Source organism: Apium graveolens, chromosome 4, assembly GCF_009905375.1.
Source record: "Apium graveolens cultivar Ventura chromosome 4, ASM990537v1, whole genome shotgun sequence".
NCBI classification, from domain to species: domain Eukaryota; kingdom Viridiplantae; phylum Streptophyta; class Magnoliopsida; order Apiales; family Apiaceae; genus Apium; species Apium graveolens.
The window spans coordinates 282,951,455-282,979,354 of NC_133650.1; the positions used below are offsets into that span (position 1 = coordinate 282,951,455).

The window sequence follows — 27,900 nt, forward strand, 5'->3', positions numbered from 1 at the left end:
ATCACATAACACATACTTTACTTTCTTAATTACGACGCAAAATTCTCGGTCGTTACAGCAGTTCATGGGCGGAGAAAGAACAACATATTTCATGTGGTCTACTATGCTAGTAAAACCCTCAATGGTGCTCAATCGAATTATACTACTATTGAGAAAGAACTTCTGGCTATTGTCTACGGTTTTGAGAAGTTTCGATCTTATTGGCTTGGGACGAAGGTGACAGTTTTCACTGATCACGCTGCAATTCGATATCTCGTCTCAAAGAAGGACTCGAAGCCTAGATTGATTAGATGGGTTCTTTTGCTTCAGGAGTTTGAATTAAAGATCAAGGACTGAAAAGGTACTGAAAATCAAGTCGATGATCATCACTCTCGTTTGGAAGATCCAAGCGCAACTTCACAGGATAAGACATTGATAAATGAGTCTTTTCCCGATGAGCAGCTGTTTGGAGTGCAAGAGGAAGAACCGTGGTTTACAGACATTGTGAACTACCTTGTGAGTAATATCATGCCTCCATACTTGTCGTACGCTCAAAGGAAGAAGTTTATTCATGAGGTAAAGTGGTACATGTGGGATGAACCATATCTGTTTAGGCAAGGAGCTGACCAAATCATCAGGAGATGTATTCCATACAGCGAAACGGGGGGGGGGGATCTTGCGAGACTGTCATTCGACTGTTTATGGAGGGCACTATGGTGGAGAGAAGACAACAGCTCGTGTCCTTCAAGCGGGATTCTTCTGGCCTACATTGTGTAAGGATGCGCATCACTTTGTTTTGAAGTGTGATCGATGCCAGCGTGTGGGTAATATGTCCAAGAGGGATGAAATGCCTCTTAATGGGCTTCTCGAGGTTGAAGTCTTCGATGTTTGAAGAATCGACTTCATGGGGTCGTTTGTCTCATCTTACAATAATCAGTATATCTTTTTGGCAGTCGATTATGTATCGAAATGGGATAAAGTCAAGGCTTTTCTGACAAATGATGCAAAGGTAGTTTTGTTATTTAACTCTCGTCTCCGTCTTTTTCCCGAAAAATTGAAGTCGATATGGTCCGGGCCTTTTATAATCAAAACTGTGTTTCCGCATGGAGCTGTGGAGATTTTTGAGAATGATTCAGGCCAAGCATTCAAGGTAAATGGTCAGAGGTTGAAGCACTACTATGGGAATACGGCAAACTGTGAGGTTGTTAGTGCCATTTTATTGTCTACGTGATCTCGAGATTCTACGTCAAGCTATCGACATAAACAAAGCGCTTCTTGGAAGGCAACCCATGTTTGTTGTACATTAGTAGGTAGAGTAAGCTGAAAGAAAAGAGAAAACACCAAAAAATCATAAAAACAGAAAAAATCAGGGCCAACTACAGTAGCACGGCGCGCCCGCGCTGAAGAGTGGGGCGGCCGCGATGACATTCCAGAAACTGCGCGCGGCCGCGCTGCCTGGAGGGGCGGCCGCGCTAAAAAGTCAGAAGCACGGTGCGCCCGCGCCAAGGTCTCGCGCGGCCGCGCTGGGTCCCTGTGTTCGAAAAAAAGTATAAGGCATGAAAGAAGAGGAATTCGGGAATTTTAATACAAAATCAATTACCACCCGAATTTTACTCTTCCACATCCCAAATTTCCCTCTCCATATCAAACCCATTATTCCCATAATCAATTCCCACTCCTTTTCTATAACTAATTATCTCTCAATCTCCTATATATACATACACTTATACACAAACTTCTCCATCACTTCTCAAATTCTCAAACACACAAATCTCTCTTACAAACTTCTTTTCTCTCAAACTTATTCAATCTCAATGGCACCAAAAAGACAGCGAACTCAAGTAAGCAGCAACACCACCAATTCTTCGAGTGCAGGTGGTGTGAGGCCTAGGTTTTCAACTCTCGAGGCTGAGGCGGAGTATGCGAGGCTGCTTTCGAAGCCTATATCCAAGGAGCGTGGTTTTTATACCATCCGGGAAAGATGGTAAGTTATTGAAGATGATCTTGGAGATGGGATGGGTTATTTTTTGCGAAACACCTGCTGCTATGCCCATGAGTGTGGTGCGGGAGTTTTATGCTAATGTTAAGGCGGATAAGCCCTGAGACTATTCGTAGGGTGATTGCGCAGCCCGAGAGGAAGGAGGAGCAGGAGAACTGGAACGAGAAGACTCCGGAGGAGTTTAACTTGGATTTGATTGTTGCTACCCTTTGTGTGCCTGAGACTTATTGGAAGTTAAAGAAGGGCACGAATGAGTATGCCACGTTTCCTGTTTCGTGCATGAACAGGTTTGCACGTGTATGAAATTCATTTATTTATGCTAATATCATGCCATCTTCTCATGTGCATGAGATTACTGTGGAGCGTGCACGTTTGTTGTGGGGGATTCTGCAGGGAGACTATGTGGATCTTGGGATGGTTATCCATCAGGTTATTCTGAGGTTCTTGCGAGGGAGTACTACGGGTTTGATAACCTATACGTCCATTGTGACGAAGTTGTGTGTGGCGGTTGGCGTTCATTGGCCCGCACATGAGCAGCTGCAACTCCCTAGTGCTCCGATTGATAGTTCGACATTGTTGAATATGATATAGTGGTATGGTGGAAAGCCCGATTCTAAGGAGCTTGGATATTCTTATGATCATCTGCCAAGTGGAAGGCCAGCGGATCAGACTTATGCTGGTGGGACTTCGCAGGCTCGTCGAGCAGCTTGGAGAGATCAGTTGGGAGAGGAGGATAGGCCTTTGGGATCGCAGCAGCAGCAGGAGGAGGAAGCACAGAGTAGTGCTGGTTTGAGTACGACGCAGTATAAGCATTTATCTAGGAGGATGGATGCGATGCATGACATCCATAGCAGGTTTGCACATAACCTCACCCAGGTGTTGAGGACTGCATTCAGAGCCACATGAGTTGACATCCAGTGGCCAGTATTCGGTGAGGACTCGGTGTATCCACCTCCAGACCCTCCTGACACTCCACCCCTTGAGGGTAATGATCCTCGTTCTGATTAGGTATGCCTGATTTCTTGCCATTACCTTCACCGAGGACAGTGAATATTTTAAGTTTAGGGGTAGTAGTTAAGGATTATGTGTTTTGTGTGAGTCGCATATAGTTGCATATTCCTGTTAGTTTAGTTCATATAGTTACATATTTGCCATGTAGTAGTTTTTTTATTTTTTTTAGTTTTTATGATAGTTGTTGCATATAGTTTCATGCATTTGCATAATAACATGATCCCTTAGATGATTTTTCCGATTGATTTGTGATATTGATGCTAGTGTAGTGATGTCGTCTTTAGTGATGTTGAGTCTTATCGAGTTGATTTGCATGCTAGAGATAATTGTATTTCACTAAGTCTTATAGGTTGCTTGAGGGCTAGATCATGGTCATGATTTATTTGTTTGTCGAGGTTTAATCGCTTGTTTATATTTAGAATTTAGGATATTCTCTTAATGATAAAATAACATGGATATTTAAAAATAGGAGAAAATTGGATTTCATTGCTAGTTGTTGTGGCTAGGTGTCAAATGGCTAGTAGCCAACTCATTTTATATGAGTAGTCTAGGGTTGAACGAGATGAAGCGAAACGCACTCGTTCAGAAATTTGTGAAAAAAAAGAACAAAAAAGAAAAAGAAAAAAATATGTGTTTATGCATAATTGATCACAAGTGGGCTCTTTAATACTCGAGTTATTAAGTTCTTAGGGGACTTTGTGCCTAGTGACCTAAGGCTTTTTATAGTCTGGGATCCACTAACCTAACACTCACTACATGGGTATTATTGTATAAGTCTTTTGTGGACCTCACTCATTGCACGGTCAAGTAAGCATATTTGTGTTGTTTTTGTGTTGTGAATAAAAATGTGAATCCATGTAAAACTCTGATATAAGAATTAAAGTGTTATAAGTTATTTCGAGTCTAGCTTTTTTCTATTTATAACCTTGCGATTGCTTTGATGAGTAGTGAGTCATGATTATTGATCTAGTTGTGATAGTATATCTGTAAGCATTTGCACACACGCACGTTTCTGGCTTGTAAGTTGATTTGTGGAGCTTGATTGATCTTTGTGCAAATAACTGCATTTGTTGAGATGTTGCTTGTTGATTGGTTTAGTTATTCAGAAATTTCTCCAGAGAGACGGCGCGCCCGCGCTGTGATAGCGCGCGCCCGCGCCCAAAGAGCCGAATGTCAGCGCGCCCACGCTGGTCAAGCGCGCGGCCGCGCTAGGTCAGGAAAATAAAATCCTGTTTCTTCTGGAATTTTGATGTATTGGACTTCTACTCTGCATGGGTTGCTATATATATATATAACTTATGTTCATTTTTCAAAAAGAGACGTACCAGAGCGTAAGGAGAAGGATTAAGAAGACCGTAGAGCACAATTCAACCAAAGCGAAGAAGATCTAGTTTATTCTTGTGATTCTTTGTTTTAAGTTGTAACTTTGGATGCTAGTTTTCTTATTCGTGAACCTATACTCTTGTTTCTTACTTGGTTTTATCTATTCAGTATAAAGGCTATATTTATTATACCATGCTTTCATCGAAACCCGCGTTGATGATGAGTCCGATTATGAGCTAATCGTTATCATGGGGTTCTAACAGATTTATTTAGTTAATTCGTTTTGATGCCTTCGTGTGTGGTGATTGTATGATAACCTAGTTTTAGTTGTGCTTATTCGTCTTATGAGCGTCAAGAACTTATAAGATAGTGTGTTAATCTTTAATGAAGCAAAAGTGAATTTAAGGGTTTAGAACTTGCCATGCTAGCATAGGTTCATGTATTTGATATGCATGTTTCATAGGTAATTTTAACCATCTTACTTGCCCTATGTAATCACGATTGATAACTTGTGCATTAAATCGTTATGTTGTCAAATTCTATAGACATATATGGTCTCAATATTATTGGTGTCTGTTCAACTAATATCTCTTTTGTGTATGTCTGACAGTATGTTATTCGTGCAACGAAAGTTGGCATTTAGCAGTTTCGTGTTGTATGATTAGTGTCATCACCATTACATGCTAAGGTTAAGAACGAAAAGGCTATTGAATGAAGTATTTAATGAAGTTAGAATCTCATGTTTGTGTCATATATTATTCAACTCTCTTTAATCTCGTAGTTTATGTTCTTAGTATGATTCTTAGTTAATCTTAGTTATGAACAACCTCAATTTGTTATTCGTCTTAGCATTGGATAATAACCATACTAGTGATGCATAGATACATTAATTGAAATTAACTTAAACCAATCCATGTGGGAACGAACTAGAATTTATTATATATTACTTGCGATCGCGTATACGTGCGTGAATATTAGCGCGTGTTTCAGCCCTAACAGAGGCCCGCCTCGAGGGTCCAAACGGGCCCTGGCATTTTCGGAAAGCCTGGCCCGGCCCGGCCAGGTCAAAGTCAAAGCCCGAAAAGCCCGGTCCGGTCAAAGTCCGGGCTTTTTAAGGCCCGATCAAAGCATAGCTCGGTGGGCCTTTTGTGCATCTTTAAATCAAATACATTCCGCCCAACCCAAAAGTATACCCCTAAAAAATTAAAACATTAAATTTAAAAAATAATTATTTAACAGTTTTTTTGAAGACTTGAAGTATACAAATCATAGGGGCCTTTACAAATTTCAGGAAAAAAACGTTTAGTGCAAACAATACAAGCATATATACCACCGAGGTTATGACTTATTATAAAAGACTAGGGACTTTTATTCGCGCCACGCACCCTTATTATCTGACAACAAAAAACGTATAGATGCACCGTATTCCTTCTTATAAATGAAAAGAATCACAACACCGTATTTTGAAATGATCATCCTCTTAATTATATTAACGAACAATTAGAAATTATATAGATGCTCCAAAAAAAACATGATCGTGATATGCAAAGAAAACTACAGGAAACATTGTCGCTCTTATTACTTGTTAAAACACTTGAATATAAATGAAATGATTTTTGAGCGTTAAGCAAAATAATGGTTACATGTGTTCTTATTGATCATAAGAAAAGACCTTAGTAACAATCTGAAAATTTTATTCAGTAGTCTAAAATTTACAGCATCTCATTTATTTGTCTAACATGCGTAGGTACTCGTAAAAATGTTACACGTGAATGAGTAATAACAATTTGATATACTTTACTATGCAAAGACTTTAAAAAGATTATAATGGATATTTTTCAAATCAAATTAAATATCAACAAATTTAAAAAGACATTTTTCAATATTTACTGAATATCACCATATTTTAAATGATTTTGTAAAATTCAAATTGAATATCCCGTATTTTTTAAAATCCAAAAATATTCTTTAAAATCTCGATTAAATATACCCTTGTATTTATCCCAGCCAGATTTGTATCAATCAAATATATTCCGCCCAACCAAAAAATATACCCTTCAAAAATTAAAACATTAAATTTAAAAAATATTTATTTAACAGTTTTTTTTTGAAGACTTGAAGTATACAAATCATAGGGGCCTTTACAAATTTCAGAAAAAAAAGTTTAGTGAAAACAATACAAGCATATATACCACCGAGGTTATGACTTGTTATAAAAGATGTTTTACAATTTGTTCAAACTCTTGCAATTCTAACATCAATTTTCAAATTACATCCAAAATAATAACTTTTTAAATCTCAAAATTTTTACCAATATTCTCATGTATTTACTGAAAACATTTACTGAAAACGTAACTTTTAAATATTGAACCATTTAATTTATACCGATTTTTTCCCGGTTCTTTAATTGTTTTCGGTCCAAAATAAAAAATGTCCGTAATTCAAAACAAATAAAAATGTTTTTGTAATAAGCTGTGCAAACCGCTCAAAAGGTGATTAAGGGTCTGTTTGATATTGGTGTTGCATATAGTTACAACAACCTTTTAGCGTTTTTGGTCTAAAAGTTGCGGTTAGCAAAAGCATATCCCTCATGCTTTTGGAAAAAGCTGTTTTCAGCTTTTGTAGGAATTAGCTATCTGTTTCACTATCAAACTTTATCAAAAATATTATTTTTATATATTATATCTCAAAATATGCATAAATTTAAAAAAAATTACCAAACAATCATCTAATTTTCCTGGCAGCACTTTTTTCACCGACACTTTTTCTCACAACAGATTAGTTTTCGACGGAACTTCCAAACAGAGCCAAAGCCAACAAAGAATCATGCAGCAAAAGCATAAGCAAGACACACCCATCTTCTTCTTCCCATTTCGCTGCGAGCTAAAGCATAAATAATCCAACAATGGTGATTTTTCACAAGTCCTTTCTTTTTCTGTTAAATTATGTCTAGTTTTGGTTATTACTGAAATGGGTCACTTTTAATTTTTATTTTTATTGATTCTTGTTGTTGTTGTTTTTGTAGTTTTCAATTGCAGCTATCAATGATACAGATGTTAAAAGCCAATGGGAGCCTTTAGCCCCTACTAAAGAAGCCCAGGTATGTAATGCTATCTTTTCTTGATCGTTTTTGTTTGTATGTATATGTGATTCTTGTTGTTTATAGTTCTTGATATATTTTTGGGTAGGTTTATTTGTTTTAAAGTTTGTATCTTTGTTTGTACGTACATGTGTATGTATGTGATTCTGTTTATGCATTTTTTGGTGGGGTTTTTTTCCGATTTTGTAGTGTCTGTGTTAGGGTTTTGGAATGCTATATAGGAGGATATGAGGTGTTAGGATTTATGCAGGCCTGAGACCTTTGCTTTGTAGGGTAGAGAGGCCGTCTCCGAGAAGACATTGGGCTTTAAAAGATAGAGGGAAAATCAATTATGAAAAGTTAGAATTTTTTTTGAAAGATATGCAAATGCCAGCGTAACTTTACGTGTCTATCACATAGTTTGCCAAGAGAATGTGATATTATAATACATATGTGTGAATTTCATAATTTTTATTGTATTAATTATGATGCTATAGTGTATAAATATTTTGGTAGTGCTATGATTTTGGAACTCTGCTCATGCCTAAGGCCTTGGGGATCCTTTGATATCAGGAATTTCATCTTTCACAAACTTACCATGAAGGTCTTCGGAAATTACAGTCTAAAGATTATGAAAAGGCTCGGGAGCTTTTAGAGGAAGTGTTAAAAGATCCTATTTTGTCAAGTGTTCAGGTGCCAGATGATCCTTTATTATTTGATCAAACGTTAGTTCTCGTGATAAATTACTTAACCAGACCTTTTCGCTTTTACAGAATGCCGTTAGTGCTAGCGATGGCCATCTTTTACAGCTCAGGTTCAGTTTTGATTTCCATGGTGTTTAATTAATTCAATGTATCTGTTTTTCGGGTCTCACTTTGGAATTTATTTAAGTTTTACACATCATCAAGTCTGGTGTTTGAGCTAACAGGGTTTTCTATTCTGTGTCACATTTTCCTTCCGTGGACTTTGTTTTAAGGATGGTTCTACTTCCAGTACTAAAGCATTAAGTTTATATAAAGTAAGTGCTTTGTTAGTTTTCCCCTGAATGCCAAATATTTAGGATAAAGCAAGACTGTACAGTTTTTTTGTTGAACCTGTTAATTATTAAAATGTCGTGAATTGTCATCCACTTAAATCAGGAATTTTACAAGGTATACCCTTAGTTCTGGAAAATTATTATGAATTATAAGTTTTACTCTTATATAATATCTATGTTACTATTGTTTTACCCAGGAGGAGTAAAGATGATATAAGTCTGTGTTAGACACAATATTATGCCTTCTTGGCTACATTCGCTGATGTGTAAAAAGAAGTCAATTTTAGATATATTTATATAACATGCTGGATATGTTCCATATTTCTTTGTGGATATATCATCTTTTAATAAAGTGGGACTATGGTAGATACCGGAAGTGCAGGCTTTTTTAATCTTTGAAATTAGTCAGTGTATGTGGTTATTAATAATCAGTTGTTCCCTCTCCTTTTTCTGCAATGAAATCCATTAAGTATTCCATTTTTTAACGTTCTTTTCTGGAATCAGATCTCACTAACGACTGATGAGTGTTTACAGAACTTGCACACCCTTATGTATCTCCCTAGGGAAAATTATCTCGATAATCACGGCATAAAAAGACAATTTTCACCTTATTAAGACACTACAGAAAATCTATAATTATTGTAATTTTTGAGGTATAGTTTGTGTAATAGATGTAGGAAAGTATACATGTATAGATTTACCCTCCCATCTGTGTCTTCTCTGTGTGTTTATGCACCACCTATTTTTTCGGTACATGAAATTTACTCTGTGGGGGCATGATTGGAGGAGAGATATGCCTTGTTATTTTCATCTGACTAAATAAATTAGTCATAATATTCTCCAAGACCCTAAATAAACTTGTTGCTTGATACTTCCTATTTATTCTTGTATGACCCGAGTATGGAAATTATGGAGATGAGAGGGTCCTATGGAGTGTGGTTGAGTAAAGTATAATTAGCTATTAAATTTACTTACGAACCCAGTAACTAACTAGGAGGGTCACTTCGAAGGCCTTTTTCTGCTGCTAATAGTAACTTCACCAGGTCGAGTTGCAATCAGGATTTAATTGTTGCAGAATTTGCCCGTATATATCAAAGCTTGTTGTCCGTACTGCAACTTAAAGACATGTATTATAATGAAGGTGTTGTAAAATACTAGTTATAACAGTATTATATCGAACCTCTGTAAAAGTGAATATAGCAGAAAGGGAGAAAGAGAGCAGACTAGAGAGAAAATGGAAGCTGCTTGGTGTATTTTCCATTGTTCGGAAGAAGGATATTTATAGCCAAAAAAAGGAACATAGAATTTAATGCAATGCAAATATTTCCAAGTCTAAGCCTAGCCTTACTATTTAATGTTTGACAATAATAATCAATTTATAACACTCCCCTTTGATTGTTATTTTAAAATGGATCATAGACTGCCTCGTTAAGACCTTGTCAAAGAAAAACCCCATGTGATAAAAACTTTGACGAAAGAAAAAGAGTACAATCTCCCCTCGGAAAAACTAATCATTCTCCGAAGTTTTGTTGTAACAAATTCTTGAGTCGACGCATTCCAATGGTATGCCGTAACATCCCAAATGTTGAATTCGGTAATAATTTCATGAATAAATCAGCAAGGTTGTCACATGACCGAATTTGGTGTACATCAATTTCACTATTCTTTTGAAGTTCATGAATGTAGAAGAACTTTGGTGAAATGTGTTTCGTTCTGTCTCCTTTGATATATTCTTCCTTGAGTTGATCAATGCATGCAGTGTTATCCTCAAACATAATGGTAGGATTTCTAGTGATGTCTAATAATCCACATGATTCTTGAATATTTTTGATGATAGACCGCAACCAAACATATTCCCTACTGGCTTCATGAATCGCAATGAGTTCTGAGTGATTTGTTGAGGTTGCCACTGTAGTTTGCTTCGTCGATTTCCAGGAAATGGCTGTACCGCAATATGTAAACACATATCCAGTTTGTGATTTACCAAAATGAGGATCTGACAAATATCCAGCGTCTGCATATCCAATCAGCTGAGATGTTGAGTTTTTCGGGAAGAATAACCCAAAATCAATTGTTCCACGAAGATAACGAAATATATGCTTGATCCCATTCCAATGCCTATCTATCGGAGCAGAGCTAAATCTAGTCAATAAATTCACAGCAAATGCAATATCTGGCCTTGTATTATTTGCAAGATACATAAGTGCACCAATTGCTCCAAGATATGGGATTTCAGGGCCGAGAACTTCTTCATCATCTTCTCGTGGTCGAAATATATCTTTATCAGGCTCTAAAGATATAACCACCATTGGAGTAGTCAATGGATGAGATTTATCCATGTAAAATCTGTTCAAAAACTTTTCTGTATATGTAGATTGGTGGAGGAAAATTCCCGTTGACAAGTGCTCGACTTGTATACCAAGGCAATATTTTGTTCTTCCAAGATCTTTCATTTCAAACTCTGTCTTTAGGTATATGACAGCTTCATCAACCTCTGTAGCTGTTCCTACAAGATTTAAATCATCCACATATACAGCAAAAATCACAAAACCAAATTGTGATTTTTTGATAAAAACACATGGAGAAATTTGCTTACTAATATACCCATTCTTTTGTAAACAACGACTAAGTCTGTTATACCACATACGACCAGACTGTTTCAGTCCATACAATGATCGTTGAAGTTTAATGGAGTATATATGACGAGGTTTCTTAAACTCGTCTATTTTTAACCCTTCTGGGATTTTCATAAAAATTTCACTATCAAGTGAACCGTACAGGTATGCAGTAACGACGTCCATAAGACATGTTTCTAATTTTTCTTTAGATTCCATACCTAATATAAAACAAAAAGTAATTCCATCCATTACTGGCGAGTATGTCTCTTGATAATCAATGTCAGGCCTTTGAGAAAACCCCTGTGCTACAAGTTGGGCTTTAAATCTCATAATTTCATTCTTTTCATTTCATTTTCTTATGAATACCCATTTATTTCCAACAGGGTTCACACCGATTGGTGTTTGGACAACAGGTCCAAATACTTCTAGTACGACGTAGTATAAGCATTTAGCTAGGAGGATGGATGCGATGCATGACATCCATAGTAGGTTTGCACATTACCTCACCCAGGCGTTGAGGATTGCATTCAGAGCCACAGGAGTTGACATCCAGTGGCCAGTATTCGGCGAGGACTCGGTGTATCCGCCTCCAGACACTCCTGACACTCCACCCCTTGAGGGTGATGATCGTGGTTCTGATTTGGTATGCCTGATTTCTTGCTATTACCTTCACCGAGGACAGTGAATATTTTAAGTTTAGGGGTAGTAGTTAAGGATTATGTGTTTTGTGTGAGTCGCATATAGTTGCATATTCATGTTAGTTTAGTTCATATAGTTGCATATTTTCCATGTAGTAGTTTTTTTATTTTTTTAGTTTTTATGATAGTTGTTGCATATAGTTTCATGTATTTGCATAATAACATGATCCCTAAGATGATTTTTTCGATTGATTTGTGATATTGATGCTAGTGTAGTGATGTCGTGTTTAGTGATGTTGAGTCTTATCGAGTTGATTTGCATGCTAGAGACAATTGTATTTCACTAAGTTTTATAGGTTGCTTGAGGGCTAGATCATGGTCATGATTTATTTGTTTGTCGAGGTTTAATCGCTTGTTTATATTTAGAATTTAAGATATTCTCTTAATGATAAAATAACATGGAAATTTAAAAATTGGAGAAAATTGGATTTCAATGCTAGTTGTTGTGGCTAGGTGTCAAATGGCTAGTAGCCAACTCATTTTATATGAGTAGTCTAGGGTTGAACGAGATGGATCGAAATGCATTCGTTCAGAAATTTGTGAAAAAAAAGAACAAAAAAGAAAAAGAAAAAAATATGTGTTTATGCATAATTGATCACGAGTGGGCTCTTTAATACTCGAGTTATTAAGTTCTTAGGGGACTTTGTGCCTATTGACCTAAGGATTTTTATAGTCTAGGATCCACTAACCTAACGCTCACTACATGGGTGTTATTGTATAAGTCTTTTGTGGACCTCACTCATTGCACGGTCAAGTAAGCATATTTGTGTTATTTTTGTGTTGTGAATAAAAACGTGAATCCATGTAAAACTTTAATATAAGAATTGAAGTGTTATAAGTTATTTCGATTCTACCTTTTTTCTATTTATAATCTTGCGATTACTTTGATGAGTAGTGAGTCATGATTATTGATCTAGTTGTGATAATATATCTGTAAGCATTTGCACATACGCACGTTTCTGGCTTGTAAGTTGATTTGTGGGGCTTGATTGATATTTGTGCGAATAACTGTATTTGTTGAGATGTTGCTTGTTGATTGGTTTAGTTATTCAGAAATTTCTCCAGAGAGACGGCGCGCCCGCGCTGTGATAGCGAGCGCCCGCGCCCAAAAAGCCGAATGTCAGCGCGCCCACGCTAATCAAGCGCGCGGCCGTGCTAGGTCGGGAAAATAAAATCTTATTTCTTCTGGAATTTTGATCTGTTGGACTTCTACTCTGCATGGGTTGCTATATATATATATACAAAACTTATGTTCATTTTTCAAAAATAGACGTACCAGAGCGTAAGGAGAAGGATTAAGAAGACCGTAGAGCACAATTCAACCAAGGAGAAGAAGATCTAGTTTATTCTTGTAATTCTTTGTTTTAAGTTATAACTTTGTATGCTTGTTTTCTTATTCGTGAACCTATACTCTTGTTTCTTACTTGGTTTTATTTATTCAGTATAAAGACAATGTTTATTATACCATGCTTTTATCGGAACCCACGTTGATGATGAGTCCGATTATGAGCTAATCGTTATCGTGGGGTTCTAACAGATTTATTTATGGATTTCTTTAGTTAATTCGTTTCGATGCCTTCGTGTGTGGTGATTGTATGATAACCTAGTTTTAGTTGTGCTTATTCGTCTTGTGAGCTCGTGAACTTATAAGATAGTGTGTTAATCTTTAATGAAGTGAAAGTGAATTTAAGGGTTTAGAACTTGCCATGCTAGCATAGGTTCATGTATTTGATATGCATGTTTCGTAGGTAATTTTAACCATCTTACTTGCCCTATGTAATCACGATAGATAACTTGTGCATTAAATCGTTATGTTGTCAAATTCTATAGACATATAGGGTCTCAATATAATTGGTGTGTATTCAGCTTCTATCTCTTTTATGGATGTCTGGTAGTATGGTATTCGTTCAACGAAAGTTAGCGTTTATCAGTTTCGTGTTATCTGATTAGTGTCATCACCATTACATGCTAAGGTTAAGAACGAAAAGGCTATTGAATAAAGTATTTAATGAAGTTAGAATCTCATGTTTGTGTCATATATTATTCAACTCTCTTTAATCTCGTAGTTTATGTTCTTAGTATAATTCTTAGTTAATCTTAGTTATAAACAACCTCAATTTGTTATTCGTCTTAGCATTGGATAATAACCATACTAGTGATACATAGATACATTAATTGAAATTAACTTAAACCAATCCATGTGGGAATGAACTAGATTTTATTATATATTACTTGCGATCGCGTATACTTGCGTGAATATTAGCGCGTGTTTCAGCCCTAACAGAGGCCCGCCTCGAGGGTCCAAATGGGCCCTGACATTTTCGGAAAGCCTGGCCCGGCCCGGCCAGGTCAAAGTCAAAGCCCTAAAAGCCCGGTCCGGTCAAAGTCCGGGCTTTTTAAGGCCCGATCAAAGCACAGCCCGATGGGCCTTTTGTGCATCTTTAAATCAAATAGATTCCGCCCAACCCAAAAGTATACCCCTCAAAAATTAAAACATTAAATTAAAAAAATAATTTTAACAGTTTTTTTTAAGACTTGAAGTATACAAATCATAGGGGCCTTTACAAATTTCAGGAAAAAAAAGTTTAGTGCAAACAATACAAGCATATATACCACCGAGGTTATGACTTATTATAAAAGACTATGGACTTTTATTCGCGCCACACACACTTATTATCTGACATTTTAAAAATATAAAAAATAAACAGTCACATTTCTATTATAATTACCGGACAACAAAAAACGTATAGATGCACCGTATTCCTTCTTATAAATGTAAGGAATCACAACACCGTATTTTGAAATGATCATCCTCTTAATTATATTAACGAACAATTAGAAAAATATATAGATGCTCCAAAAAAAAACATGATCGTGATATGCAAAGAAAACTACAGGAACCATTGTCGCTCTTATTACTTGGTAAAACACTTGAATATAAATAAAATGATTTTTGAGCGTTAAGCAAAATAATGGTTACATGTGTTCTTATTGTTCATAAGAAAAGACCTTAGTAACAATCAGAAAATTTTATTCAGTAGTCTAAAATTTACATCATCTCATCTATTTGTCTAACATGCGTAGGTACTCGTAAAAATGTTACACGTGAATGAGTCATAACAATTTGATATACTTTACTATGAAAAGACTTTAAAAATATTATAATGGATATTTTTCAAATCAAATTGAATATCAACAAATTTAAAAAGACTTTTTTTAATATTTACTGAATATCACCAGATTTTAAATGATTTTGTAAAATTCAAATTGAATATCCTGTATTTTTTAAAATCCAAAAATATTCTTTAAAATCTCGATTAAATATACCCTTGTATTTATCCCAGCCAGATTTGTATCAATCAAATATATTCCGCCCAACCCAAAAATATACCCCTAAAAAATTAAAACATTAAATTTAAAAAATATTTATTTAACAGTTTTTTTTGAAGACTTGAAGTATACAAATCTTAGGGGCCTTTACAAATTTCAGAAAAAAAAGTTTAGTGCAAACAATACAAGCATATATACCACCGAGGTTATGACTTATTATAAAAGATGTTTTACAATTTGTTCAAACTCTTGCAATTCTAACATCAATTTTCAAATTACATCCAAAGTAATAACTTTTTAAATCTCAAAATTTTTACCAATATTCTCATGTATTTACTGAAGACATTTACTGAAAACATAACTTTTAAATATTGAACCATTTAATTTATACCGATTTTTTCCCGATTCTTTAATTTTTTTCGGTCCAAAATAAAAAATGTCCATAATTCAAAACACTGTTTTTGTAATAAGCTGTGCAAACCGCTCAAAAGGTGATTAAGGGTCTGTTTGGTATTGGTGTTGCATATAGTTACAACAGCTTTTTAGCGTTTTTGGTCTAAAAGCTGCGGTTAGCAAAAGCATGTCCCTAATGCTTTTGAAAAAAGCTGTTTTCAGTTTTTGTAGGAATTAGCTATGAGTTTCACTATCAAACTTTCTCAAAATTATTATTTTTATATATTATATCTCAAAATATGTATAAATTTAAAAAAATTACCAAACAATCATCTAATTACTCTGGCAGCACTTTTTCCACCAGCACTTTTTCTCACAACAGATTAATTTTCTACGGAACTTCCAAACAGAGCTAAAGCCAACAAAGAATCATGCAGCAAAAGCATAAGCAAGACACAACCATCTTCTTCTTCCTATTTCGCTGCGAGCTAAAGCATAAATAATCCAACAATGGTGATTTTTCACAAGTCCTTTCTTTTTCTGTTGAATTATGTTTAGTTTTGGTTATTACTGAAATGGGTCACTTTTAATTTTTGTTTTTATTGATTCTTGTTGTTGTTGTTGTTTTTGTAGTTTTCAATTGCAGCTATCAATGATACAGATGTTAAAAGCCAATGGGAGCCTTAACCCCTACTAAAGAAGCCCAGGTATGTAATGCTATATTTTCTTGATTGTTTTTGTTTGTATGTATATGTGATTCTTGTTGTTTATAGTTCTTGATATATTTTTCGGTAGGTTTATTTGTTTTAAAGTTTTTATCTTTGTTTGTACGTACATGTGTATGTATGTGATTCTGTTTATGCATTTTTTGGTGGGTTTTTTTTTCCGATTTTGTTGTGTCTGTGTTAGGGTTTTGGAATGCTATATAGGAGGATATGATGTGTTAGGATTTAGGCAGGCCTGAGACCTTTGCTTTGTAGGGTAGAGAGGCCGTCTCCGAGAAGACATTGGGCTTTAAAAGATAGAGGTAAAATCAATTATGAAAAGTTAGGATTTTTTTTGAAAGATATGCAAATGCCAGCGTAACTTTACGTGTCTATCACATAGATTGCCAAGAGAATGTGATATTTAATACATATGTGTGAATTTCATAATTTTCATTGTATTAATTATGATGCTATAGTGTATAAATATTTTGGTAGTGCTATGATTTTGGAATTCTGCTCATGCCTAAGGTCTTGGGGATCCTTTGATATCAGGAATTTCATCTTTCACAAACTTACCATGAAGGTCTTCGGAAATTACAGTCTAAAGATTATGAAAAGGCTCGGGAGCTTTTAGAGGAAGTGTTAAAAGATCCTATTTTGTCAAGTGTTCAGGTGCCATATGAGCCTTTATTATTTGATCAAACGTTAGTTCTCGTGATAAATTACTTAACCAGACCTCTTCGCTTTTGCAGGATGCCGTTAGTGCTTGCGATGGCCATCTTTGACTAGATAAATTAGTCATAATTTTCTCCAAGACCCTAAATAAACTTGTTGCTTGATACTTCCTATTTATTCTTGTATGACCCGAGTATGGAAATTATGGAGATGAGAGGTACCTATGGAGTGTGGTTGAGTAAAGTATAATTAGCTATTAAATTTACTTACAAACCCGGTAACTAACTAGGAGGGTCACTTCGAAGGCCTTTTTCTGCTGCTAATAGTAACTTCACCAGGTTGAGTTGCAATCAGGATTTAATTATTGCAGAATTTGCCCGTATATATCAAAGCTTGTTGTCCGTACTGCAACTTAAAGACATGTATTATAATGAAGGTGTTGTAAAATACTAGTTATAACAGTATTATATCGAACCTCTGTAAAAGTGACTATAGCAGAAAGGGAGAAAGAGAGCAGACTAGAGAGAAAATGGAAGCTGCTTGGTGTGTTTTCCATTGTTCGGAAGAAGGATATTTATAGCCAAAACAAGGAACATAGAATTTAATGCAATGCAAATATTTCCAAGTCTAAGCCTAGCCTTACTATTTAATGTTTGACAATAACAATCAATTTATAACACTCCCCTTTCATTGTTATTTTAAAATGGATCATAGGCTGCCTCGTTAAAACCTTGTCAAAGAAAAACCCCATGGTATAAAAACTTTGACGAAAGAAAAAGAGTACAATCTCCCCTCGGAAAAACTAATCATTCTCCGAAGTTTTGTTGTAAAAATCCTTGAGTCGACGCATTCCAATGTTATGCCGTAACTTCCCAAATGTTGAATTTGGTAATGATTTCGTGAATAAATCAGCAAGGTTGTCACATGACCGAATTTGTTGTACATCAATTTCACTATTCTTTTGAAGTTCATGAGTGTAGAAGAATTTTGGTGAAATGTGCTTCGTTCTGTCTCCTTTGATATATCCTTCATTGAGTTGATCAATGCATGCAGTGTTATCCTCAAACATAATGGTAGGACTTCTAGTGATGTCTGGTAATCCACATGATTCCTGAATATTTTTGATGATAGACCGCAACCAAACACATTCTCTACTGGCTTCATGAATCGCAATGAGTTCTGAGTGATTTGTTGAGGTTTCCACTGTAGTTTGCTTTGTCGATTTCCAGGAAATGGCTATACCGCAATATGTAAACACATGTCCAGTTTGTGATTTGCCAAAATGAGGATCTGATAAATATCCAGCATCTGCATATCCAATCAGCTGAGATGTTGAGTTTTTCGGGAAGAATAACCCAAAATCGATTGTTCCACGAAGATAACGAAATATATGCTTGATCCCATTCCAATGCCTGTCCATCGGAGCAGAGCTAAATTTAGCCAATAAATTCACAGCAAATGCAATATCTGGCCTTGTATTATTTGCAAGATACATAAGTGCACCAATTGCTCCAAGATATGGGATTTCAGGGCCAAGAACTTCTTCATCATCCTCTCGTGGTCGAAATATATCTTTATCAGGCTCTAAAGATCTAACCACCATTGGAGTAGTCAATGGATGAGATGTATCCATGTAAAATCTGTTCAAAACCTTTTCTGTGTATGTAGATTGGTGGAGGAAAATTCCCGATGGCAAGTGCTCGACTTGTATACCAAGGCAATATTTTGTCCTTCCAAGATCTTTCATTTCAAACTCTGTCATTAGGTATATGACAACTTCATCAACATCTGTAGCTGTTCTGACAAGATTTAAATCATCCACATATACATCAATAATCACAAAACCAAATTATGATTTTTTGATAAAAACACATGGAGAAATTTGGTTACTAATATACCCATTCTTTTTTAAATAACGACTAAGTCTGTTATACCACATACGACCAGACTGTTTCAGTCCATACAATGATCGTTGAAGTTTAATGGAGTATATATGACGAGGTTTCTTGAACTCGTCTATTTTTAACCCTTCTGGGATTTTCATAAAAATTTCACTATCAAGTGAACCGTACAGGTATGCAGTAACGACGTCCATAAGACGTGTTTCTAATTTTTCTTTAGATGCCATACCTAATATTAAACGAAAAGTAATTCCATCCATTACTGGCGAGTATGTCGCTTGATAATCAATGCCAGACCTTTGAGAAAACCCCTGTGCTACAAGTCGGGCTTTATATCTCATACTTTCATTCTTTTCATTTCATTTTCTTATGAATACCCATTTATTTCCAACAGGGTTCACACCGATTGGTGTTTGGACAACAGGTCCAAATACTTCTCTTTTACGTAGTGAAATTAAGTCTGTTTGGATTGCGTCTTTCCATTTTGGCCAGTCTTTTCTTCGACGACATTCATCCACACTTTGTGGTTCAGGATCAGAATTTATGTCTACATCCAATGCTGCGGAATACACAAATATATCATCAATTATGGCTTTACTTCGATCCCATAATTTCATATCATGCACATAATTTATTAAAATTTCATGATTGTTTAATCCTGTATCTTCCAGGACTGGAATCCCTTTAGGAGATAATACCACTTCAGGGGTATTTGCTTCTTCTGGAGCATGTGCCACTTCAGGGGCAATTTTCTTTATTTTTCTTTTTCGTGGTACAACATCTTTTGCACCGACCGGTCTACCACTCTTCAGGCGCGGCTTTGATTCTGTAACCAATTCTTTTGTATCTGATTTTTGAATTGGTATATCTATTCTAGCTGGAGTATTTACTACAGGTATATGAGATTTAGTTATATTTCTAGAATCGTTAAATGCGTCAGGCATTTGGTTTGCGATATTTTACATATGAATAATTCTTTTAACTTCAAGTTCGCATTGACCGGTACGTGGATCTAGAAAATATAATCCTGACGCATTCCATGTTATGTTAGGATTAATTTATTTGAATGTTTATCTCCCCCTAAGGGAGGAAACATAGACTCGTCAAAATGACAATCTGCATATCTTGCGGTAAATAAGTCTCCGGTTAGAGGCTCCAGAAATCTAATTATAGATGTGGAATCAAAACTAACGTAGATACCTATTCTTCTTTGAGCTCCCATCTTCGATCTTTGTGGTGGAGCAATCGGTACATATACAACACATCCAAAAAATTTGAAGTGAGAAATATTAGGAACTTGACCAAGTACCAGTTGTAGCGGAGAATGTTGGTTGTAGGAAGTTGGTCTAATCTTAATAATATTAGCAGCATGAAGTATTGTGTGACCCCAAATAGATGTAGGTAATTTTGCTTTTAACAATAGTGGTCTTGCAATAAGTTGGAGTCTTTTGATAAAGGACTCGGCTAACCCATTTTGTGTATGTACATGAGGAACCGGGTGTTCAACTGAGATTCTTACAGACATGCAATAGTTGACAAAAGTTGCAGATGTGAATTCACCGGCATTATCTAGACGAATTGATTTGATGCAATGATCTGGAAATTGAGCTCGTAATTTGATTATTTGGGCAAGTAATTTTGCAAAAGCATCATTACGAGTTGAGAGAAGACAAACATGAAACCATCTAGTTGAGGCATCGATTAATACCATGAAATACCTAAATGGGCCAGATGATGGGTGTATAGGTCCACATATGTCGCCTTGAATCCTTTCGAGAAAAGTTGGGCTTTCAAGCTGAACTTTAGTAGGGGATGGTCGAGTAACCAGTTTTCCTAAAGAACATGCTGAACATGGAAGGTCATTGTTGGAAAGAACTTTAAAATCTTTAAGAGGATGACCAGTAGAATTCTCTATAATATGACGCATCATAGAGACGCCAGGATGACCTAATCTTTCATGCCAAAGTGTAAAAGATTTTGGATCTATGAGTTTGGAAGCAATGACATTATGTGACTCAATAGTTCTAATTTTCATCATATATAAACCTGAGGAAAGTGAGTGAAACTTTTTTAAGATTTTCTTGTTGCTAGGATTAGCGGAAGTAATAAGAAGATATTCTCTATCAGCCTCAGATGAAGTTTCGATGTGAAAATTATTGAGTCGGATATCTTTAAAACTAAGAAGATTTCTAGTAGACTTACTAGAATATAATGTATTTGGAATGTGTATGTGGGTACCATTAGGTAGGACGAAACTAGCTTTTCCAAAACCTTCGATTATATTAGATACGCCGGAAATTGTTCTGACTTGAGCTTCAGTTTTGGTTATTTGGGTAAAATATTTTCGATTTTGTAGAATCGTATGAGTTTACCACAATCAGCAATGCATATATCTTCAGAATCCATTATGTATATAATTAATAAACATAATTTATTTGATAAAAACATAACACACTACATAGTTCAAACAAAATAAAGCACACAATACACACTACTATAGTAATTATATGAAACTAATCTTCAGCCTCCCATATGGGAGTTTCGTTAGGTTCATTCAGACCATTAATGCTTATTCCTCCAATTGTGATTCTCCGAAAATCATCTATGTTATTGTTGGCGAAATTTGTTTCTACCATTTTCTCTTTTGATTTTTGAGAAGATTGGTATAGCTTAACAAGATGATTTGGGGCATGACAATTACGTGTCCAGTGCCCATCCATGCCGCACCTATAGCAAATATTTTCAGTTTTTCCTCCTCGTGGTGCCTTTCTTTTACTCTGTGATTCAGATTGCCACTTCTGGTGACCAGAGTTGTTATATGGACGAAAATGCACGTGGCTCCGACCTCGTCCACGGTACCGACCTTGGCCCCGTCCACCACTATACCCTTTTCCACGTACATTCTGCTGGAATGACATGTTATTTACTTCAGGTAATGGGGCAGATCCTGTTGGACGGGATTGATGATTCGTAATCACCAATTCATTCAGCGACGAGGAGAGTTGATAGAAGATCCCCGAACTTAGTAAATTTGCGCTCCCTGTACATCTCTGCTAAGTTGATATTGTTGGAGTGAAAAGTTGATAGTGTTTTATCTATTTTTCTTTTCTCCGTAACTTTCTTATCACACATAATAAGCCTAGAACTTATTTTGAACAAAGCAGAGCTATATGCTCGGACACTCTTAAAATCCCGAAGTCTTAAATTAGCCCAATCATTTTCAGCTGCAGGTAGATAAACTAGTTTCTGGTGATCGAACCTATCCTTTAGATTTTCCCATAAAATAAAGGGATCCTCGACTTCTAAGTACTCAGATTTTAAATCTTCATGCATGTGGTGTCGGAGAAAAATTATAGAGATAAAGTTTTCTTCAGCCGTAGATTTATTTTATATCTTTATTGTATCGCTTAATTTCTTTGAACCCAAATGCAACTTTACATCTTGTACCCATGATAAATAATTATCGTTAGAAATGTCCAAGGCAACGAACGACAAGTTTGTAATATTTATCATACTAAATCTGAATTAACACGAAAATTATTAAATATTAATTCATCAATGTGAATATTACATAAAATCCTAGTTAATCGGGTGCGTTAACAAGTACGCAATAATCAATGTATATATCATTATTATCATTGATAATATAAACATATCTATATATAAAATGACAAATGAATTTTCACCCGCTATATGGACGTCTGCGTATGCAGGTTATCTCCGACCAATAATAAATTAAAGTGGACAATCCTGCATAAGTTAGTTATGGGCAAAGTTATTATCCGATAAATATGCAATTTATAAATTAAGGTTCCCACTATATTTCGGTATTACCCAAAATAAATGGTACCGTAAAATAATTTTAATAGGCGGTGCTCCGGCCATATATATTTAAATTATTAGTAGAGGGTGTAACCACGTTTACTTCGGTCATATATATAAATTATATGTAGATGGTATAACCACGTCTACTCATATATATGTATATTTAAATTAAAATTATACCTTCTCAGTTTCGGCAGAGTTTCGTGATGATAACGTGTTGTAAAATACTAGTTATAACAGTATTATATCGCACCTCTGTAAAAGTGAATATAGCAGAAAGAGAGAAATAGAGCAGACTAGAGAGAAAATGGAAGCTCCTTGGTGTGTTTTCCATTGTTCGGAAGAAGGCTATAGTGTTTTCCATTGTTCGGAAGAAGGCTATTTATAGGCAAAACAAGGAACATAAAATTTAATGTAATGCAAATATTTCCAAGTCTAAGTGTAACCTTATTATTTAATATTTGACAATAACAATCAATTTATAACAGAAGGGAGGTTTTGGCTTTGTTCACATTTTAGTACGCAGATGTCTTTAGCATGTGTGAAAAATCAGACCTTTTCATTGCTTGAAATTAATGCATTGACAAAATTTAAATATGTCTAATTACTTGCTACTTCTGGTATATACATATAAAATCATTAAAACAACAGTTGCATGAAGTAGTCAGGTCAGCCTAAACACAGTTACCCTTTTCTGTAGATTTTTGGCATTAAAGAATCTTGCCACCGTTTTTCTTCAGCAAGGCTGTAATTTTCATGAAAACGCTCTTCGTTGCTACCTCCAAGCAGTGGAGATTGATTCCAAAGATTCTGTTGTCTGGAACCAGCTGGGCACATTGTCATGCTCAATGGGCTTATTGAGCATCTCCCGTTGGGCATTTGAGCAAGGGCTTGTTTGTAGTCCTAACAACTGTGAGTCTCTCTCTTGTACAACACACAAATGCATCCTCTTTGTTTTTATAATCACATTTTTTTTTTCAAGTGTAGAAAGCGTCCTGCATCAAATTATCTTTTCGTGTTATATTTTATGTAATTTTTTGTGGCTTTGATGGGTCCATGAAGTTTTTCATGTGGAAAAATTTATAAGTTCCCCTTTTATAGAGCCGTGCATCATGAATGTTTTCTTGTCAATGTCTTCAGGGAATTGCATGGAGAAACTAATGGAAGTTCTTATTGCTATTGGCGATGAAATTGCTTGCCTTTCTGTTGCAGAGTTAATTTTGAGACACTGGCCTTCCCATTCTCGTGCTTTGCATGTGAAAAATACCATTGTAGAGTCAGAACCAATACCATTTGCACCGAGAGGTATAGATAAGTTGGAACCCAAACATGTCCGCTTGAAATTCCAGAACAAAAGAAAGCCAACAAATGATGAAATAGTAGAGGGTGTTTCTGCAAAGAAGCTTAACCAGAATCTAGATGTCCACCTTGCGGAAGCTACCTGGACAGCTCTTGTTGATGCACTACTTGACATACTACTCCCATCCAATGTAACTGGTTCTAAAGTAGTGACTGAAGATTCGTGCAGAAACGGAGACACTAGACTGATTATACATCTGCCTTAAACTTCAGGAAATGTCATCAGCTTTGAGGAAAGGAGAGGACCTGCAGTCACCCCAAATGCGATGAATGTATTGACTGGTTATTGTAATTCAGAGAGGGGCAATGTTTTTAGGGTGAAAGAACCAAATGCATTTGAAGAACAACCCCATGAAAGGCGCAGCAGTCGTCTTGAAAGGCTTAGAAGTTGTAAATCAGACTTGCAACCAATTCGTACAGTAGTGAATTTGATGAAGTTACCAGATTTGCCGAAAAAGCTTCAAAAAATTATGGTGCTTATCATGTGGCCCACTTACTTTTAGAAGAGGTTTCTGCTAAAGGCATTCTCTACCAGGACGCATTTATTAAGTTTCTTGAGTTGGAGAAACTGACAAGGCACTGGGGACAGGACAGGACTCCTGAGTGCAGTCTTTTTCTGTCAGAGCTGTATTTTGATTTTGGGTCTCGTTCATCAGACTCATCTGTGCAACTTGACTCGATGTCCGATGCAAATTATCTTCTTTGTAAAGTCATCGAGTCCATAATTTTGGAGCATCCAATTTCTATGGGTTCATCTGGGAACAAAACTTCAGAAGATAATTCTGAAAGAAGCTTTGATTTTAGTTATTTGCTAAATGATAATAGTTCTTTCTGGGTTCGGTATTACTGGTTATGTGGTCAGTTATCCGTCCTGAATGGTGATAAGGCAAAGGCTCTCAAAGAATTTAGTATATGTTTCTCACTTCTGGCTGATCAGAAAATTGTGAACAATCCTGTTGCATCTGTGTTCGTGCCACATAGCAAAGTTATAGAAATGTTCTTAGTAAAGCTTGTGAAAAGGTGAAGCCATTGGATGTGGAGGTTAAATTAAAGTGTCACTGTCGGAAGTTGCAAATACTAATGAAAAAAGCCGGTATCTCTGCAAATCCTGCCTTGGAAAGCTCGACATTTAAGATGTCAGAATTCAAGTCAAGCACCCTTCCGGAGGAATTGAGAGGCTCAACCAACCGATGGAATCACTTGGTTGCGGAAGAAGTGAAAGCGATCTCTCAAGATGTCTCAAGAATAAAGAACTTCACTACTCCTTGTGGAAATTCTGTAAGTGATATAACTTTGTTGCACTTTAGTTCTAGCACTGCACTGACCGCTAGAGTAACTGTTACTTCGTCTTTAGTGACAATATTCATGTTAATATCTAAATTTGGCATCTTTCATGTCATCGTAGTCCCTAAATACCAATTAACTCGGTGCACATTTAAGACACTCCATTATTCTCACAACTGTTTTCCATAGGAAGCAATATCTGTGCTCCATAAAATATTATATGCCGATAAAGTCAATGTACAACCCTCACTAACACAAGGATGCTGTTAGCCAATAATTATTTTGTTAAAAACAAAATTCGTGCTCGTGAAATCCTATGTTACTATAGTTACATTATAGAAGAAGAGAAGGAGTGCACAATTATCTGTCATTTCAATTTATTTTGGTCTGTTCCTCGCTTGAAGCGGCAATTAGGAACCCCAGGGGGGATGTTTTGTTAAAAGCCACTACATAGTAGCCTTAACAGCTTTATTTCTGAAGTGTTGGGAATCTGCAATAATTTGTAGTTCACTTTTATCATTGGCAACATTCAAATATCGCTGCTAGCTCTCATGTGCAGCATCGTGAACATGAATTTTTCTAGGAGGTCTTCCGGTGTTGCTATTTCCGAGGAGAGTGAACAATGGCAGAAAGGCTGCTTTGTTGATGCAGCAATTGCATTCTTTAAACTTCAACATCTGATCCCCAGTGTTCCTGTAAAATCACAGGTAACCAAGTTCACCTTCCCTTGGAAAATGTTTCTATATTTTAGTTGGTTTGGCTGTTTAATTCTCTCCTTTTTGTTTGTCATGCTTCATTTGACTGACTTATTGCCATAGATTGAACTGATTGTCGCAATTCCTGAAATGCTTGCAGAGTATGGCCTCTGCTGTGCGGGTGGAGATGGTGAGGAGGATGAAGGAAAATTTCTTAAACTTGCAATAAAACATCTATTTGCCTTGGATATGAAGCTAAAATCAAATTCAAACTCATCTAACAAAGGAATGGAGGTGACCCAGCTGATGAGCAGCTTTCACTATCAAAGTTTAAGAAAGTTGGATTCATCTTTTGTCCTGGACCCTACTGGGATAAATGAAACAAGTAATTTTGAAAAGGAGACTGTTAGGTGGATGACATCAAATGTAATCCAATCTCAAAAAGATCTAGAAAAGGAAAAGATAGGTTTAGAATACGGCAAAGGTTCTAGTGATGGGTTTGATGTGGTGGTTCACAAATCGGACAATGTAAGCAACCATTATACTGAATGTAGCGATGAATTAACTGAAGATGAAAGGGAGGAACTCGAGTTGAAGATTGAAAATGCCTTGGATCAGTGTTTTTTCTGCTTGTACGGTTTGCAGCTTAGATCTGATTCGTTGTGTGAAGAAGATCTAGTCATACACAAAAATACAAGCCGCGGTCACCATCAGACGAAGGAACAGTGTGCTGATGTTTTTCAGTATATACTGCCATATGCAAAGGCTTCATCTGTGAGTAGAATCAAAAGCTTGTTTGGGGTAGCTTAAATCTACCCCAATTCACTTTAAGTTAACGTGTGACGTGTTCATGTTCATTGTCCAAAGCCAAAACAGCAATTGATGCTACACCATCTTTACCTGAAACTGGAAGAGCGTGTAACCTTGACAAAACTTCATTTGCTGGAACAGAGAGTGTTGATGCTGAAGGATTGGCTTCTTTAGTTACAAAGGAATATAATGCAGGGTGATTGTAAGTTCTGGGAGCTAACAGATTCTGTTAGCAACTTTAGACACGGTCCAGTTCAAAAGTTATTGTACTGATAGTAGCAATGTTGATCCAATGAATGAAGCAGATCCTACTGCAGAAGGATTCTTTGGTTAATGCATATATTGTATATACGTGGCACATGTTACTTGTATCTGGGTTATGAAATGTAAAAGAGCCAGTTATGTCAATTGTAATATGACTTCTTATACAGATACAAGGCAAGAACATGAAATTAGCAGCAGGGTGCAATAGGTTCAGTCTGCAACACAAATCATCGCACCTTATGGGAAGTCAAGTGATCAAGATTCAAGGGTTGGAGTTAATTAGCATTCAGCAGCTATAGTCTATTGTGTCCGTGTCTTGTTATATTTCTAGAAAATTGTGTCTGAGATTGTTAGTTAGTCAAGTCAGCACTAATCACCGGTGATATAAGCCAGTGACATCAGAGTTGTATGTACATTTAGTCATTTACTATCAGTGAAGAAATATCATATATTGTTTTGTTGCTATACAGACCAACAGTTCTCAGTTGTTGGAGATTATAGGGAAACTGTCTATACAGACCAACAGTTCTCAGTTGTTGGAGATTAAAGGGAAACTGTACAGATATAAGACTATGTAAGAAGGGTCCTGTTCCCTCTCTGACGATCATGTGTCAAGGGACCCTTAACCAACACACTAAAAAAAAATTGGCCGGTCCGCGCTTTTTTTCCGCGGAATGCTACCCTGTCCGCGCTTTTTTTCCGCGGAACATATTTCCCTTCCGCGGATAATATTAGCGGAACGTCTGTACTTGCAGTTTATAACCCTAAAAACGATCACACTTCCCTTTTTGTGCAACATTTGTCAATTTGGAGAGCAAATTTGGGGGAATTCTTGGTTTTGTTCATCCTTATTCACTAATTACATTTGGTAAACTCAATTTCTTGCTTTTTTCTTGTTGTAGTTATGGATAAGA

General features: G+C 36.1%; 1 pseudogene; it reads left to right on the forward strand.

Moving 5' to 3' along the window:
* Positions 1 to 883: 883 nt before the first annotated feature.
* On the forward strand, positions 884 to 27,419 carry LOC141719742 (calcineurin-binding protein 1-like; annotated as a pseudogene).
* The last annotated feature ends 481 nt before the right edge of the window (positions 27,420 to 27,900 follow it).